This window comes from Hyla sarda, chromosome 3, assembly GCF_029499605.1.
Source record: "Hyla sarda isolate aHylSar1 chromosome 3, aHylSar1.hap1, whole genome shotgun sequence".
Classification (NCBI taxonomy): Eukaryota; Metazoa; Chordata; class Amphibia; order Anura; family Hylidae; genus Hyla; species Hyla sarda.
Window position 1 is genome coordinate 178,485,637 of NC_079191.1, and position 17,570 is coordinate 178,503,206.

At 44.3% G+C, this 17,570-nt stretch overlaps 1 protein-coding gene across 9 annotated transcripts in view; it reads right to left on the reverse strand.

The window, feature by feature from the left end:
* LOC130361928 (integrator complex subunit 6 homolog) overlaps positions 1–17,570 on the reverse strand; it is a 58,485-nt gene that overhangs the window by 21,656 nt on the left and 19,259 nt on the right. For 3 of the 9 annotated variants that reach the window (XM_056565634.1, XM_056565633.1, XM_056565630.1), the window contains exons 1-3: positions 15,231–15,306; positions 11,747–11,830; positions 2,296–2,439 (exon numbers count right to left, since the gene is read on the reverse strand). The gene's annotated coding sequence lies outside the window, so the exon portion shown is untranslated. Of the gene's footprint in view, positions 1–2,295; positions 2,440–11,746; positions 12,557–15,230; positions 15,307–17,570 lie in introns of those variants that run through there. The other 6 variants (XM_056565632.1, XM_056565635.1, XM_056565640.1 and 3 more) reach the window with 5 other exon arrangements.

The window sequence follows — 17,570 nt, forward strand, 5'->3', positions numbered from 1 at the left end:
TGTCTCTTCCCCCCCCTCTGCATCTTTAGCTGGGGTGAAACCCCCCCATCCAATAGAACCCTATCACCTTCGCCGCCGGCCGGCCCGGGTCTGATGAAGGACGTCGTGCAAGTAACGTCCCTCCGCAGACCCGCACAGGAGGATGTCAGTGACGTCACTCGTCAGCCCGCCGCCGGAGAGAAAAGGCACTGCGCAGGCCAAGTAGGTGTGTCTGGGTCAGGGGGGGGGGGGGGCAGACTATGCTACCTAATGTGGGGAACCTGCTACCTAATGTGGGGAACCTGGAACCTGCTATCTAATGTGGGGAACCTGTTACCTAATGTGGGGAACCTGCTACCTAATGTGGGGAATCTATGCTACCTAATGTGGGGAATCTATGCTACCTAATGTGGGGAAACTGCTACCTAATGTGGGGGAACTGCTGCCTACCTAATGCTCCCCCCCCCACCTGGCAGTAGCACCCTCATCATCCACCAGCAACCCCCCCCCCCCCACCACCACTAGTACCCCCATCAGCAGATCCTGCAGGTGGATGATGGAGGTGCTACTGCCAGGAGGATGATCCTCCCGATGGATAATGGGTATGGTACTGCAAGTAGCACCCTCATCCTCCACCAGCAACACCACCAATCCCCTAATGGATGATAAGGGGTGGTACCACTGTTGTGGTATTGTTTTCAGAGGGCGCACTGTATAGCAAGGTTATATTCTTAGGATGTAGTGTTTGGTAGTATATTCAAAGGATACAGTGTGTGGTATTATATTCAGAGGGCACAGTGTGTGGCAGTATTGTATTCAAAGGGCACAGTGTGGTTGTATATTCAGAGGATACAGTGTGTGATAGTATTATTTCCAGAGAGTGCAGTTTATGGTAGTATTGTATTTAGAGGGTATGGTGTGTGACAGGTTTATATTCAGAGAGTGCAGTGTGTGTTGGTATTATATTCAGAATGTACAGTGTGTGGTAGTATTATATTCAGAGGGTACAGTGTGTCATAGTATATTCAGTGGGTACAGTGTGTGGTAGTATATTCAGTGGGTACAGTGTGTTATAGTATTATATTCAGTGGGTACAGTGTGTGACAGCATTATAATTAGAGGGTACAGTATTTGGCAGATCTATATTCAGAGGGTACAGTGTGGAAGGTTTATATTCAAAGAGTGCAGTGTATAGTAGCATTATATTTGGAAGATACAGTGTCTGACAGGTTTATAATAATAATTGTTTTCATGTAGAGGATCAGAATCTGCTGACATAGTGAGGAGCTAATACAATCTGGGCGTCACATTCTGCAGAGAGAAGATTTAGCTGGAACAAGTCATTGCGGTATGTACCATCTGAATTATATAAGACGTCACCTACAGTCACTGATATCATTGTGTATTCTCCTCACTATGTCCTATCAGAGCTGTAGTCCCTTGTAAGTTTTACAGTTATGATGAGTGAAACTACAACACCCAGCATAACCTGACCACTGCTTAAAGGGGTACTCTGCTGGAAAACATTTTTTTTTCAATCAACTGGTGCCAGAAAGTTAAACAGATTTGTAAATTAATTATTTTCCTTTTTAATTTATTTTCAGTTTGACCACAGTGCTCTTTGCTGACAGCTCTGTCCATGCAGGAACTTTTCAGAGTAGAAACAAATCCCCATAGCAAACTTCTCCAGCTCTGGACAGTTCCTGACATGAACAGAGGTGTCAGCAGAGAGCACTGTGGTCAGACTAGAAAGGAAATTGTAAAAGAAATTGTAAAAGAAAAGAACTTCCTGTGGAGCATACAGCAGTACTGTAAGGATTAAGATTTTTAAATAGAAGTAATTTACAAATCTGTTTAACTTTCTGGCACCAGCCTTTAAGTCATTCTGCGAGCTGTGGTTTTAAATGGTGAAAACTTAGAAAGCGCTTTTCCATTCTATGGCAATTGGAATATTTAATTATTATACTGGAATTTTTCACAATGCGCTACACCAGTGGCGTCTGTCACAACAGGCTAAAAACTTACTTGGGGGGATAGGTATGGGGTGACAATTTTTTACCACATAGGGTGACACGAACCCTAGCAATGCCACTGGATAGGGGATAAGATGGAATACCCCTTTAAAGGCTCGGTGCACATGTAGTATTTTGAGCCAAGACTAGGAGTAAGTCCAAAACTAAAAAGGTGCCAACCTTTTCATTATAGTTATTTCCCTGTGTCTGTTCCACTCTTGCTTTTAGCTAAAAATACTGACCGAAAAATATTACATGTTTCTGCATAAATGTATTATTGTGCATCAGTTTACATTTTTCCTACCTCAGCAGATTTCTCTCCAGTCTGAACACTGTCATTCTCTGGATTCAGAACACGGTCCTGTGGTTTCTCTGCTTTTCCTGGTTGTCCTACTAAGTTTCGTTTTCCTTTCTATGACTTCATCTTCTCTCGACCCCTAGTGGTGAGCTATAAAAAACCCACTCTCTTTCTAGCAAATAACAACAGTATACTTGCAAGTATCAAAACGAAAAGAAACCCAGCACAAGTATTCTTGAAAACAGTCTTCATCCTTAAAGGAGAAATGCGGCGCAAAACTTTTAACTTTCCCTTTGCCCGGGCTGCAAAAACTAAAAAAAAAACAACTTTAACTCCCCTTCCTACATTCCCCAGTTGCGTATCGGCATCCCGTTCCTCTGGCGCTGCTCAGCTCCCTACTTCTTATCCTCGGAACGTCACAACTGTGATCAGCGTATCGCCAGCCGCAGCGATGTCCCGCCTTGGCTAATGATAGGCTGAGTGCACTCGGGCCAGCTCCTTACTTAACAATGCGCTCAGCCTATCACCGGCCGAGGCAGGACATCGCTGCGGCTGGCGATACGCTGACTGCAGTGTGACATTCCGAGCCTAAGAAGCAGGGAGCCGGAGGAACGAGACGACAATACCGGCGCAATGGGGGAACGAAGGAAGGTGAGTTAAAGTTTTTTTATTTTATTTTTTGCAGCCCGGGCACAGGGAAAGTTAAAAGTTTTGCGCCACATTTCTCCTTTAACCCCTTAAGGACTCAGCCCATTTTGGCCTTAAGGACTCAGACAATTTAATTTTTACGTTTTCATTTTTTCCTCCTCGCCTTCTAAAAATCATAACTTTTATATTTTCATCCACAGAATAGTATGAGGGCTTGTTTTTTGCACAAACAGTTGTCCTTTGTAATGACATAACTCATTATATCATAAAATGTATGGCGCAACCAAAAAACACTATTTTTGTGGGGAATTTAAAACGAAAAACGCAATTTTGCTAATTTTGGAAGGTTTCGTTTTCACGCCGTACAATTTATGGTAAAAATGACGTGTGTTCTTTATTCTGAGGGTCAATACGATTAAAATGATACCCATTATTCCATACTTTTCTATTATTGTTGCGCTTAAAAAAAATCACAAACTTTTTAACCAAATTAGTACGTTTATAATCCCTTTATTTTGATGACCTCTAACTTTTTTATTTTTCCGCATAAGCGGCGGTATGGGGGCTCATTTTTTGCGCCATGATCTGTACTTTTTTTTTGATACAACATTTGCATATAAAAAACTTTTAATACATTTTTTATAATTTTTTTAAATAAAATGTATTAAAAAAGTAGCAATTTTGGACTTTTTTTTTTTTTCGTTCACGCCGTTCACCGTACGGGATCATTAACATTTTATTTTAATAGTTCGGACATTTACACACGCGGCGATACCAAATATGTCTATAAAATTAATTTTTTTACGCTTTTTGGGGGTAAAATAGGAAAAAACTGATGTTTTACTTTTTTATTGGGGGGAGGGGATTTTTCACTTTTTTTTTACTTTTACTTTTACATTTTTTTTTTTTACACTTGAATAGTCCCCATAGGGGACCATTCATAGCAATACCATGATTGCTAATACTGATCTGTTCTGTGTATAGGACATAGAACAGATCAGTGTTATCTGCGATCTTCTGCTCTGGTCTGCTCGATCTCAGACCAGAGCAGGAGACGCCGGGAGCCGGACGTAGGAAGGTGAGGGGACCTCCGTGCGGCCTTCTGAATGATCGGATCCCCGCAGCAGCGCTGCGGGCGATCCGATCATTCATTCAAATCGCGCACTGCCGCAGATGCCGGGATCTGTATTGATCCCGGCACCTGAGGGGTTAATGGCGGACGCCCGCGAGATCGCGGGCGTCGGCCATTGCCGGCCGGTCCCTGGCTGCGATCAGCAGCCGGGATCAGCCGCGCATGACATGGGCATCGCTCCGATGCCCGCGGTTATGCACAGGACGTAAATGTACGTCCTGGTGCGTTAAGTACCAGCGCACCAGGACGTACATTTACGTCCTGCGTCCTTAAGGGGTTAAAGGGGTACTCCGGTGGAAACCTTTTTTTTTTTTTTTTTTTATCAACTGGTGCCAGAAAGTTAAACAGATTTGTAAATGACTTCTATTAAAAAATCTTAATCCTTCCAGTACTTATTAGCTGCTGAACACTACAGAAGAAATTCTTTTCTTTTTGGAACAAAGAGCTCTCTGCTGACATCTCTGTCCATTTTAGGAACTGTCCAGAGTGGGAGAAAATCCCCATAGCAAACATATGCTGCGCTGGTCAGTTCCTAAAATGGACAGAGATGTCAGCAGAGAGCACTGTGCTCGTGATGTCAGCAGAGAGCTCTGTGTTCCAAAAAGAAAATATTTTTTTCTGTAGTATTCAGCAGCTAATAAGTACTGAAAAGATTAAGATTGTTTTTTATAGAAATCCTTTACAAATCTGTTTAACTTTCTGGCACCAGTTGATTTAAAAAAAAAAAAAAAAAAAAATTTCCACCGGAGTACCCCTTTAATGACACAGCAATTTTTGGTGACAGTGTTTTAATGTTTTCATTCACAGATAAAATCTACCTACAGCATAAAGAACTTCATTGCAATGGCACTAACCCCTCTCCCAGCAGGACAACATTTTTTTATGTATTAGTAGTCATGAATAGCTATAAAGCAATTTTCTATGTATAATACGCTTTACCTCTAAATAATTATCATACAGCCAGAAAATAACACTATTCACAAAGCAAATACAGTATCACCATAAATATTACCATAATGCTGGTACTGACCAAATCCAGTATACTGAGACCAATATTATTACTACACAGGGAACGAAAAATGCCATTGCACCATAACCATATAATGATTAAAAAACACCAACATACTGTTTTTAAATAGTGCTCTAAATGGTAAAAATGACTTGTAATCAATATTCTGGGGGTCAATAAGATTTCTGTACTGTTAAAATGTCAAACCTTTTTGACAAAATTTGTCCTTTTCTCACCCCTTTAACTTTTTATTTTTTCTTATACGGGGCTGTATGAGGGCTCATGTGTAGTATTTATTGGTAGTATTTTTGTTTTGCTGGGACTTTTTGATCGCTTTTTATTTGTTATATCTGATATATGATGCCTTGATATTTCCATGTTGTTACTGAATAAAGCACATTATACTGTCCACAAAACAGTATTTTCCCATACAGTTCCCATATAGTGCTTTGCAGACCATATAAGTCTGATTGACAATAATCAGAGAAGATGTAACTGCAATCACTCTTCTTTTTTCTTCTCGATTCGGCCCAGCCAACCATCCTGATCTATTCCAGCCACTACTCGTCTCCTCAAAATTTTGCAAATATCTTAGGCTGCTCATTTTTGAGACACAAGTGGCAGTTCCTGATAGGCTAAGATATCTTAACAACATCATTGTTCTATCGAAGTGTCCGTATTATACCATGACAATGTGATTGGATAGAATTAATTAGGGTTTGTAGGAAGTGATCAAGGATTGGATGGGTTGCAATTTGACATTATCACAAGAGGTGATAAATACACAGATCAGCGTTTTGGTTGCCATTGCCCACATGCCTCTTGACAAAGCCACTTAGGTGGTGAAACGTTGAGGGGGGCATTGTTCACTAGTTTTAAACTGCTGTGTGCTCTAACCTATGACAGTGGATCAGGAGCATAGTTACTTAAATGCTCCCCGCCTTCTAACCATGTTTAATGGAGCGATCAGAGTCCTTATCATTTTGAAATCAGATGGTTAATTGCACACAGTGCTTTTAAATGTGTGCGTTTTTTCATCTTAATTTTTGTACACCAATTGCACTAGTTATTATTATTTCAAGTGGACCTGATCAATAAAGTCCTTTTAACCCCTTAACGACAATAGACGTAAATGTACGTCATGGTGACGTGGTACTTAGCACACCACGCCCCCTCCATACACTGCTATGGGACAGCCGGAAATTGGCGAAGGCAGCGCTTCGGCTCTCCCATAGCAGTAAATGGAGGGCGCGTGTCAGCCGGCGCCTCGTGCGGTGGTTGACACGCGCTCTCTATGCAGAGAGCCGTGGCCCCGTACGGGAGATCGTGGGGGGGCCCAGCGGTCGGACCCCTCGCGATCTGAAACTTATCACATATCCTTAGGATAGGGAATAACATTTTCAATCCCATAGTTCTCCTTTAAGGCCAAAATGGGCCTGGTCCTTAAGGTGTTAATTGATGGTTGGGATCCCAGGGTATTTTTGGACCACCCTTGGTGGTTTATTGGTTTTGGCTGTTTTTGCAACACCTGTCACTCTTCTATACTAACTCATCATCATACGAACATTAATAATACCCCCTTAAGCTGGATGATATTACAGCGGCAGCTAGGGTGAGTGGGTGAGGTAAGAATGCAGGCTTTTGTTGTCTTAATGCATGGGGAGGCATTGAATTTTTGCTAGGAAACGCATTAAGGCAATATTTATCCATCATTTTTGGCAGTATTTTCTGGCAAAAAAAACAGTTACCGTATTTATCGGGGTATACCACGCACCGGCCTATGACACGCACCCTCATTTTTCCAAGGAAATTTGGGTAAAAAAGTTTTTTTTTACCCAAATATCCTTGTTAAAATGAGGGTGCGTGTGTGAGTGGGTATACCTCAATAAAACAGTTTCTGGCCCAGCAGAAGCCACTTTAGTTCAATGATTTAAAGCGGGCATTTTAAATCATTGAACTGAGGCGGCTTCTGTGGGACCATAGTCCTGCCGCCGCCTTATTCCGTCCCCTATCCCCTGTTTTATAGTTACATGTCACTGTCCCGCCGCTGCCCGATTCCCTCACCGTCCTCTGGTTGCATGTCCTGCCGATGCCCGATTCCCTCACCGTCCTCAGGTTGCATGTCCCGCCGATGCCCGATTCCATCCTGGTGACCGCACTCTTTATAGTCCTGCAGTGTCCTTATCTGTCACTGTGCGCCGCGCACAAGTGATGTCCTCAACGCGACATCACTCGTCAGTCAGTGCGCGACGCACAGTGACAGAAAAGGACGCTGCAGGACCATAAAGAGCACCGTCACAAGGATGGAATCGGGCATCGGTGGGACATGCAACCCGAGGACGGTGAGGGCATCGGCGGGACATGCAACCCAAGGATGGTGAAGGAATCGGGCATCGGCGGGACATGCAACCCGAGGACGGTGAGGGCATTGGCGGGACATGCAACCCAAGGATGGTGAAGGAATCGGGCATCGGCGGGACATGCAACCCGAGGACGGAGAGGGAATCGGGCAGTGACAGGGACAGTGACATGTAACTATAAAACGGGGGATAGGGGACGGAATTGGGTGGCGGCGGCAGGACTCTGGCCCCACAGTTCAATGATTTAAAGCACCCGCTTTAAATCATTGAACTAAAGTGGCTTCTGCTGGGCCAGAAACAGTCTATCGGTGTAGAACACGCAGATAGACTTTAAGCTAAAAATTTTAGTCTAAAATATGCGTGTTATATGCCAAGAAATAAATACGGTATTTTCTAATGACTGGTAATACAGCTCAAAAAATAAAATGCAGTTTTATCGTCCGTGACGAGAAAAGGGCTAATCAATTCTATTTAATCATAGTACTTTTAAAGTCACATGAATCAACTCCACAGAGGAGACAAGGAAAATACCGGGTTCTGATGGCGCCAACCGTTGATAAAATATGATGTAATCCAAGTAGTATTGATAAATAGTAGGTTTTTATATAGCACGCTTTTTCAATGTGAACAATGCTGGCCAAATACTTTTAAAGTGATACTGTCATTGAAAAACAGACATGTCAAAAGTTTAGACCTGTGACCCCGACCAATCACTAGAGTGCTTAACTCCCCGACTCAATCCATCAATTTGCAAACGGTTGGCTCCATAAACCATAATGGATCTTGTCTTGTGCAACAACTGCTGAACTGGGGAGTAAAGCGTGGAGCCATACGCTTCATCTGGCTATATCTAGCGATCGGTGAAGATCTCAGCAAAAACAAAACTTTAGACATATTATGCAGACAAGTCAAACGTTTTCTTGTAATAAGAGTAATGCTTAAAAATTTATACCAAAATGGTCATACTGTTCACATTTTTATAAAACGGTTGTCCAGACAGTGTGTATTTTATGCCCAAGCAAGAGGTGACTAAAAGGAAACTGGCAAGCTGTTCACTCGCATTAAACCAAATAAACTGAGTTATCATGCGGATGAACAGCCTAAAAATGAGGGGTCACTTACATAAATTGGTGCAGTGGATTAAAAGTTCTGCCTCCTGGTATCCTCATTGCTACAGCACTGCTGTCCACAATGGAGGTGGGGAGCCGACTTGCCGAGCGCCCCTGCATGTCTCTGTCATCAGGGTTGGAGCAGATGCGATGGTATCTGGTAGCTTGGCTGTATATGATTCCTTTCTTTGTGTGTGAAGGGTGGAAACTGTATTAATGTAGATAGCTGGATCGGTCTGTGGGTTTTCTGTACACAGACGTTTGTAGTGTGTTCCTGTTTATTGTGACAGTGGTGTCCAGGAAGTTCACACTTTCTGTAGAGAAGTCCATTTTGAGTTTCCTTCTGTCCAAATGATGAAAATATCATAAATGTAACGGTAGTATCTGTAGGGTTTGTGAATAGGTTGGCATATTGTGGTGCCATCCTGGTCCCCATTGCAGTGCCCATCATTTGTAGATATATGTCACTGTTGAAGCTGAAGTAGTTGTGTGTTTGGATGAATTCTATGAGTTTAGTGATGACTCCAGGGCTGTATTTCCAGTTGTGGGTTTGGGATGAGAGGAACAGGCATCTTCCTTATCAGTCTTTCCCCTGCTCCCCCCCTCCCTCCAGGGGCGGATACAGAGTCTAGTCTCGGGAGGGGCACTATCAGAGTATTTTGTGTTGGTGGAGAGAAAATAAGATTTGTTGCTCACGGAACTGTATCATACAGGAATTTGGCATGGAAATTCTGCTCCAGCATAGTCCCGTTGAATTCAACATGATTCTGCTGCACTGTGCACACAACGGAATTTCCATGCCAGATTATTTTTTTACAGCACGGAAATTCCCATTACTGTATCTGCAGAAACAATGAACCCGTTCAATCTTTCTGCAGACACCGCACAAAATGCATAGCCTTCTAGGAGACGGCTGTCCGCACAGAGATTCTCTGTACAGAAATTCTGTACCGTGAACATGGCCTTAGAATACAAACAGATATATAAATATTACAAAGATCATAAGACATTTTAAGCAGTTTATGTACACTATAATAGAATGTGTACATAAACAGGGCTTTATATAGGACTCATGGTCACACATTTAGACTGGAAGAAAGGGGATTTTTTTTTAAGGCAAAGGAAAATGTTTTTTACACAAAAACAATAAAGATGTGGAATCCTCTGCCTGCAGATGTATTTTTTGAGAGAGTCCGAACAGACGTTTAAAGAGCAACTGGATGAATACTTGCAAAAGCATAACATTAAAGGGGTACTCCGGGGAACTAAATCCATAGCCCATTCTTTCCCTCTCACCAACCTATGAATTTGTCTAAATATAATTCATTAGCTATATACAACAGTTTTCCTCTTTCAGCTGTCACTTACATGCAGGAAGTGAGAGAAAAATTTATTTTTTAGATCCACATTGTCTCCTCAGTGAGAGCAGCCCCTACCATCAAGATAACATCACCTGATCTATGTCTGATTTCTGATTGGGCTAGCACAGACTGTAAGAGCAGTGAGACTGTGGAACTCTTTTCAGAACGTTGATCCAGGGATTTATTCTGATGCCCTATTTGGAGTTGGGAAGGAATTTATACCTCTAGTATGAGGGTTTTTTGCCTTGTTCTGTATCAACTCGGTAGGAACTCATTAGGGATATAAGATGAATTTTATGAACTCTGGTCTTTTTTCACACCAATAAAATAGTAATCACAGCCCTGGGAGTATAATACAGAACTATTACTGTCTGGGATCCCTATCTTTCAACCCCTGCCTCAAAACGTTGTATATCCTGTATTCCCATATATATATTAATGCAACACATTTAGTGTCCCCCCACAATGCCCCATATAAAATGATATCCCCTTATATAAAATATTTTTTCTCAAACTGTCCCATATAAACTTTATGAAAAAGAATACACCTCGAAAAGTGTATATATAAATACTTACTTACTGCTCCCCTTGCCCCGCTCCCTCACACCAACCGGTACCTATGGTCCCCCTTTTCTCCCTTATTGAACCCCATATCCCCCTGTCATACTAATGGTGCCCCTCAAAGTGCCCCATAATATTGATGACCAACCTTTTCATAGTCTGCTCCGGGTCCCCATGGGCTCCCACTCTCTCAGAGAAAGTAAGATATCATAAAACAGCCCTGTGTTTCCAGCTTCCTCTTCCTTTGCGCTGCTTCACCAGGCTGAGCTTGGGCTCCGTCACTCTGTGACCATCCTGATGCCACATGTATACACAGCCCATCCCTGCTCGAGGGTTGATGTCACCCTGTGACGATCCGTCTTGGGGATTAGCTCTGGGATCGTCCTGGACCACGCCACAGGATGCGTTTCTTCTCAATAAACCAGCAAACAAACGCTTATAATGCAAATCTGGCACCTTGCCTGTTTTATTAGACAGGTTGCAGGGAAAGAAATAAACAAAAAGCAGGAACAAACAAAATCCTAGACCGTCTGGTCACTGACTAAACAGATCAGCTTGTCCTGACTAACAACCGCTGAGCTTCCCTCAGCCGGTTAAACATATGTCCCCTGCAACCTTCTACTCACAATTCATGGCAGTCTCTTTGAGCCCCTCATAGCTCGGGCTGTGTACTCCTCAGCAGGCTCTGTCTCTTCCCTACAGCCCACATGCTGTCTCCTAGGAAGAGCCTAGATTAGACTGAGACTCCATCTCATATACACTTCCCTTCCTTCCTGCCTCATTACCTAAGAAGCAGGTGAGAGCTTCTGCAGGGTGAGCCAAGGAAATACACCCTTTCCTTGCCACACTGCCACACACCCGATGTGGCAAAAAAAGGTGTCACCCCATACCCCTTCTTCCCCCAAAGTAATTTTTTAGCCTGTTGTGATGCCTGCGGTGTAGCACGTTGCAGAAAATAATTTCCAGTATAATAATTAAATGTATCAACTGTCACAGAATGGGAAGGTGCAGAAGTAATGTTTACCATTTAATACTACAGCTCCCAGAATCACCTAAGCAGTGGTAAGGTTATGCTGGGAGTTGTAGTTTCACTCGTCATAACTGTAGAACTTGCAAGTGACTACAGCTCTGATGGGACATAGTGAGGAGAATACACAATGATATCAGTGATTACAGGTGACGTCTTCTCTTTAGTGAGGACAATACACAATGATATCAGTGACTACAGGTGATGTTTTCTCCATAGTATTTCCTTATCTAATTCAGATGGTACATACCGCCAGGACTTTGTCAGCTAAGTCTTCTTTCTGAAGAAAATGACGCCCAGATGGCTCCTTAATTTGTCAGTGAATTCTGATCCTCTATATGAAAACAATAATTATTATAATAAAGCTAAACACTGTACCTCTGAATATAACACTACCACATACTGCGCTCTCTGAATATAATACTACCACACACTGCACTCTCTGAATATATTACTAGCACACACTGTGCTCTCTGAATATAAACCCGACACACTGTACCTCTGAATATAATACTACCACACACTGTGCTCTCTGAATATAAACCCGCCACACTGTACCTCTGAATATAATACTACCACACACTGTGCTCTCTGAATATAATGCTACCACACACTGCACTCTCTGAATATATTACTAGCACATACTGCGCTCTCCGAATATAATACTACCACACACTGTGCTCTCTGAATATTACTAGCACATACTGTGCTCTTTGAATATAATACTACCACACACTGTGCTCTCTGAATATTACTAGCACATACTGCGCTCCTTGAATATAATACTACAACACACTGTGCTCTCTGAATATTACTAGCACATACTGCGCTCTTTGAATATAATACTACTACACACTGTGCTCTCTGAATATTACTAGCACATACTGCGCTCTTTGAATATAATACTACTACACACTGTGCTCTCTGAACACAATACTGTAATGTATTGTGGCCCATAAATATCGTAGTACCCCAGAAATTCCTTCATAATATAAACCATACCTCTAAAATGCAAAACATTCTATGCCCCTCATAAATAGTAATAATGCCCAATCTTGTCCCCCACATATAATAATTATGACCCGTCCTGCGCCCTCACATAATAATAATGTCTGACCTGTTTCCCCCAGATAATAATGCCCTCTGTCCTGTGCCCCTCACATATGCCTCCTGTGCCCCTTACACATAATGCCCCCCTCACATATAATGCCCCCTGTCCTGTGCCCCAACATATAATGCCCCCGTCATGCTCCCCTAACATATATTGCCCCGTGCTGTGCCCCTCACATATAATGCCCCCTGTGATGTGATCCTCACATATAATGCCCCCTGTCCTGTGCCCCAACATATAATGCCCCTGTCAGGGGATCATGACAGAGGCATTATATGTTGGGGCACAGGACGGGGGCATTATATGTGAGGGGAGCATGATGGGGGCATTATGTTGGGGCACAGGACAGGGGGCAATATATGTGAGGGGAGCATGACGGGGGCATTATGTGCAAGGGGTACAGCACAGGGGGCATTATATGTTAGGGGAGCATGACATATAATGCCCCCCTGTGCTGTGCCCCTCAAATATATTTGATGCTGGACTGGGGGCATTCTATGTGAGGGTCACATCACAGGGGGCATTATATGTTGGGGCACAGGACAGGTGGCATTATATGTGAGGGTCACATCACAGGGGGCATTATATGTTGGGGCACAGGACAGGGGGCATTATATGTGAGGGTCACATCACAGGGGGCATTATATGTTGGGGCACAGGACAGGTGGCATTATATGTGAGGGTCACATACAGGGGCATTATATGTTGGGGCACAGGACGGGGCATTATATGTGAAGGTCACATGATGAGAGCATTATATGAGGGGCACAGCACAGGGGACATTATATGTTAGGGGAGCATGGCTGGGGCATTATATGTTGGGGCACAGCACAGGGGCATTATATGTTAGGGGAGCATGGCGGGGGCATTATATGTTGGGGCACAGCACAGGGGGCATTATATGTTAGGGGAGCAAGATGGGGGCATTATATGTTGGGGCATAGGACAGGGGGCATTATATATCATGCTCCACTAACATATAATGCCCCCTGTGATGTGCCCCTTACACATAATGCCCCCTGTCCAGTGCCCCAACATATAATGCCCCCTGTGATGTGACCCTGACATAATGCCCCCTGTCCTGTGCCCCAACATATAATGCCCCCTGTGAAGTGACCCTCACATATAATGCCCCCAGTTCAGCCCCACAGGGGGGCATTATACATAAGGGGTACAATATATGTGAGGGGCACAGCACAGGGGGCATTATATGTGAGAGACACATGACAGGGGTCAGTGCTCTTAACATATAATGCCCCCTGTCATAGGCCGCTCACATTAAATTTCTCCTTTCCTGTGCCACATAATTGCCACCTGACCCCAGTGCCATAGTTTACTGTTTTAAACAGAAAAGAAAAAAATTTACACTTAGGGGGACATGTATCATTGCATTTAGACCATTTTTCACGTCTACAAATTTTGCGCAATTGCGCTTTTTTTGCATAGAGCTGCGTTTTTTTTGGTGGACAGTTTTCTAAAGTTGTCACCAGTTTGGTCTACCGTACACCACCTAATCCAGTGGACTGGTATTTATCAATTGCGCAAAAAAAAAGTAGATGTTTTTTTTTGCGCAATTGCGCTTTTTTGCAAGAAAAGTAGTCTAAACCTAAGAGTGCTAGCAAGGACTCGTAGAAAATGGCGGACGGTGGAAGATGCAGGTGGGGGATGCAGGAGCCGTCTCTCAGCACTGCAGTACTACAACTACTCCCATCATGGGACAGAATCTGTCCCATAATGGGAGTAGTTGTAGTACCGGAGCGCTGAGAGACGCACATCCCCTGTCTGCGGGACTCTATTGTGACTGTTAGGACTACTACTCCCATCATGGACAGACTCTGTCCATGATGGGAGTTGTAGTCCTGGGGCTGAAGGACAGATCGCAGCAGGTCATTCTCCAGAGACCCGCTGCGATCTGCATTTATTAACTTAAAAAGCCGGCGGTATATGCGGCTCCACTGCGCTGCCGCCGCCTCCTGTATACAGATGTCACGATTCATAATCCCCACCTCCGGGAGAGGGGAGCTCTGATTGGTGGAAAGCTATTCACCACTATTAGCCAATCAGAGCTCCTGTCTTCTGGTGGGGATTATGAATTGTGTCAGGTCTATACAGGGGAGCGAGTGGAGCCGCTTCTACAGTATATAATTGTTATGTGTACTGTACCCCCCCCCCCAGACTAATACTGACCCCTTCTACAGTATATAATTGTTATGTGTACTGTACCCCCCCCCAGACTAATACTGACCCCTTCTACAGTATATAATTGTTATGTGTACTGTACCCCCCCCCCAGACTAATACTGACCCCTTCTACAGTATATAATTGTTATGTGTACTGTACCCCCCCCCCCAGACTAATACTGACCCCTTCTACAGTATATAATTGTTATGTGTACTGTACCCCCCCCCCAGACTAATACTGACCCCTTCTACAGTATATAATTGTTATGTGTACTGTACCCCCCCCCAGACTAATACTGACCCCTTCTACAGTATATAATTGTTATGTGTACTGTACCCCCCCCCCCCCCCCCTCCCAGACTAATACTGACCCCTTCTATAATGAGCGCTGGGACCGCTGTGTGATTGACAGGTCCCCAGCCCAAGTGTCCGGCCCCACTGACCTTTACATGTTATAAATCTTTATGATACACACTGCCCGTCCTCCTCTTCATTCTTCTGATACCGGAGTCGCGCGGCTTCTGCTTTCACTATAGTCAGAGCGCCCCCTGCCGTTGTCTGACCCCAGCCCCGTGCAGTGTGGAGGCCGGGAGGGGGCGCTCTGTCTATAGACTATGATACAGAAGCCGCGCGACTCCGGCATGAGAAGAATGAAGAGGAGGACGGGCAGTGTGTATCATAAAGATTTATAACATGTAAAGGTCAGTGGGGCCGGACACTTGGGCTGGGGACCTGTCAATCACACAGTGGTCCCAGCGCTCACTATAGAAGGGGTCAGTATTAGTCTGGGGGGGTACAATACACATAACAATTATATACTATAGAAGGGGTCAGTATTAGTCTGGGGGGGGGGGGGGGTACAATACACATAACAATTATATACTATAGAAGGGGTCAGTATTAGTCTGGGGGGGGTACAGTACACATAACAATTATATACTGTAGAAGGGGTCAGTATTAGTCTGGGGGGGGGTACAGTACACATAACAATTATATACTATAGAAGGGGTCAGTATTAGTCTGGGAGGGGGGGGGTACAGTACACATAACAATTATATACTATAGAAGGGGTCAGTATTAGTCTGGGAGGGGGGGGGGGTACAGTACACATAACAATTATATACTATAGAAGGGGTCAGTATTAGTCTGGGGGGGGGTACAGTACACATAACAATTATATACTATAGAAGGGGTCAGTATTAGTCTGGGAGGGGGGGGGTACAGTACACATAACAATTATATACTATAGAAGGGGTCAGTATTAGTCTGGGAGGGGGGGGGGTACAGTGCACATAACAATTATATACTGTACTGTAGAAGCGGCTCCACTCGCTCCCCTGTATAGACCTGTCACAATTCATAATCCCCGCCAGAAGACAGGAGCTCTGATTGGTGTATAGTGGTGAATAGCTTTCCACCAATCAGAGCTCCCCTCTCCCGGTGGCGGGGATTATGAATCGTGATGACATCTGTATACAGGAGGCGGCGGGGAGTGCAGTGTTGCCGCCGGCTTTTTAAATTAATAAATGCAGATCGCAGCGGGTCTCTGGAGAATGACCTGCTGCGATCTGTCCTTCAGCCCGAGGACTACAACTCCCATCATGGACAGCGTCTGTCCATGATGGGAGTAGTAGTCCTAACAGTCACAATACAGTTTCGCAGCTGGGGGATGTGTAAGAGCCATCCCTCAGCACTGCGGTACTACAACTACTCCCATCATGGGACACAAAATTTCCCATGATGGGAGTAGTAGTCCAAGGGCAGACTGACGGATCTCAGGGGTCTCACTCTTGAGACCCCTTGCAACTTCTCCGCCCCTGCCCCCTAGTGATGACATCATTAGGGGGCGGAGCTTCACAGTCCAGGCCTGAAGCCAGGGTGGTAAGTATGGCTCTGTTCTCATTATGCGTTTTGCATAATGGGAACAGAGCCTTTTTGGCAGTGTGTTCCCAAACAGGGAGACTCCAGCTGTTGTTTACCTACAGCCCCCATGATGGGAGTTGTAGTTTAGCAACAATTGGAGGCTCCCTCTTTAGGAACACACTGCATTATGTGCGCTCTACCCAGGGGAGAGCGCCAAAAATGTCATTTCAGATAAGTGAATGCAGAGGACTACCTGAGATTCGGTGGAGTGTGACGATGACTAGCATTTTTTTTAATGTCAATAAAAGGGTTAACGAGGGCTGTGGGGGAGTGTTTTTTTAAATCCATTTTTTATTTCATGTGTTGTGTTTTTTATAATTGAAATTTCAGGCTTAGTAGTGGAAGCCGTCTTGTAGACGGAATCTATTACTAAGCTGGGCTTAGCGTTAGCCCCGAAAACAGCTAGCGCTAACCCCCAATTATTACCCCGGTACTAACCGCCACAGGGGTGCCGGGAAGAGCCGTTACCAACAGGCCCGGAGCATCAAAAATAGCGCTCCTTGGCCTAGGCGGTAACAGGCTGGGGTTATTTAGGCTGGGGAGGGCCAGTAACAATGGTCCTCGCCCATCCTGGTAATGTCAGGCTGTTGCTGATTGGTTGGTGTCTGATTGACACTGAAAATATGGGGAAGCCTATGTGTTGTTTTTTTTTGTAATAAAAAAAAGTGTGTGGTTCCCCATATTTTCAGTGTCAGTCAGATACCAACCAATCAGCAACAGCCTGACGTTACCAGGGTGGGCGAGGACCATTGTTACTGGCTCTCCCCAACCTAAATAACCCCAGCCAGGAGCGCTATTTTTCACACTCCAGGCCTGTTGGTACTGGCTCCTCCCGGCAACCCTGTGGCGGTGGGTAACGG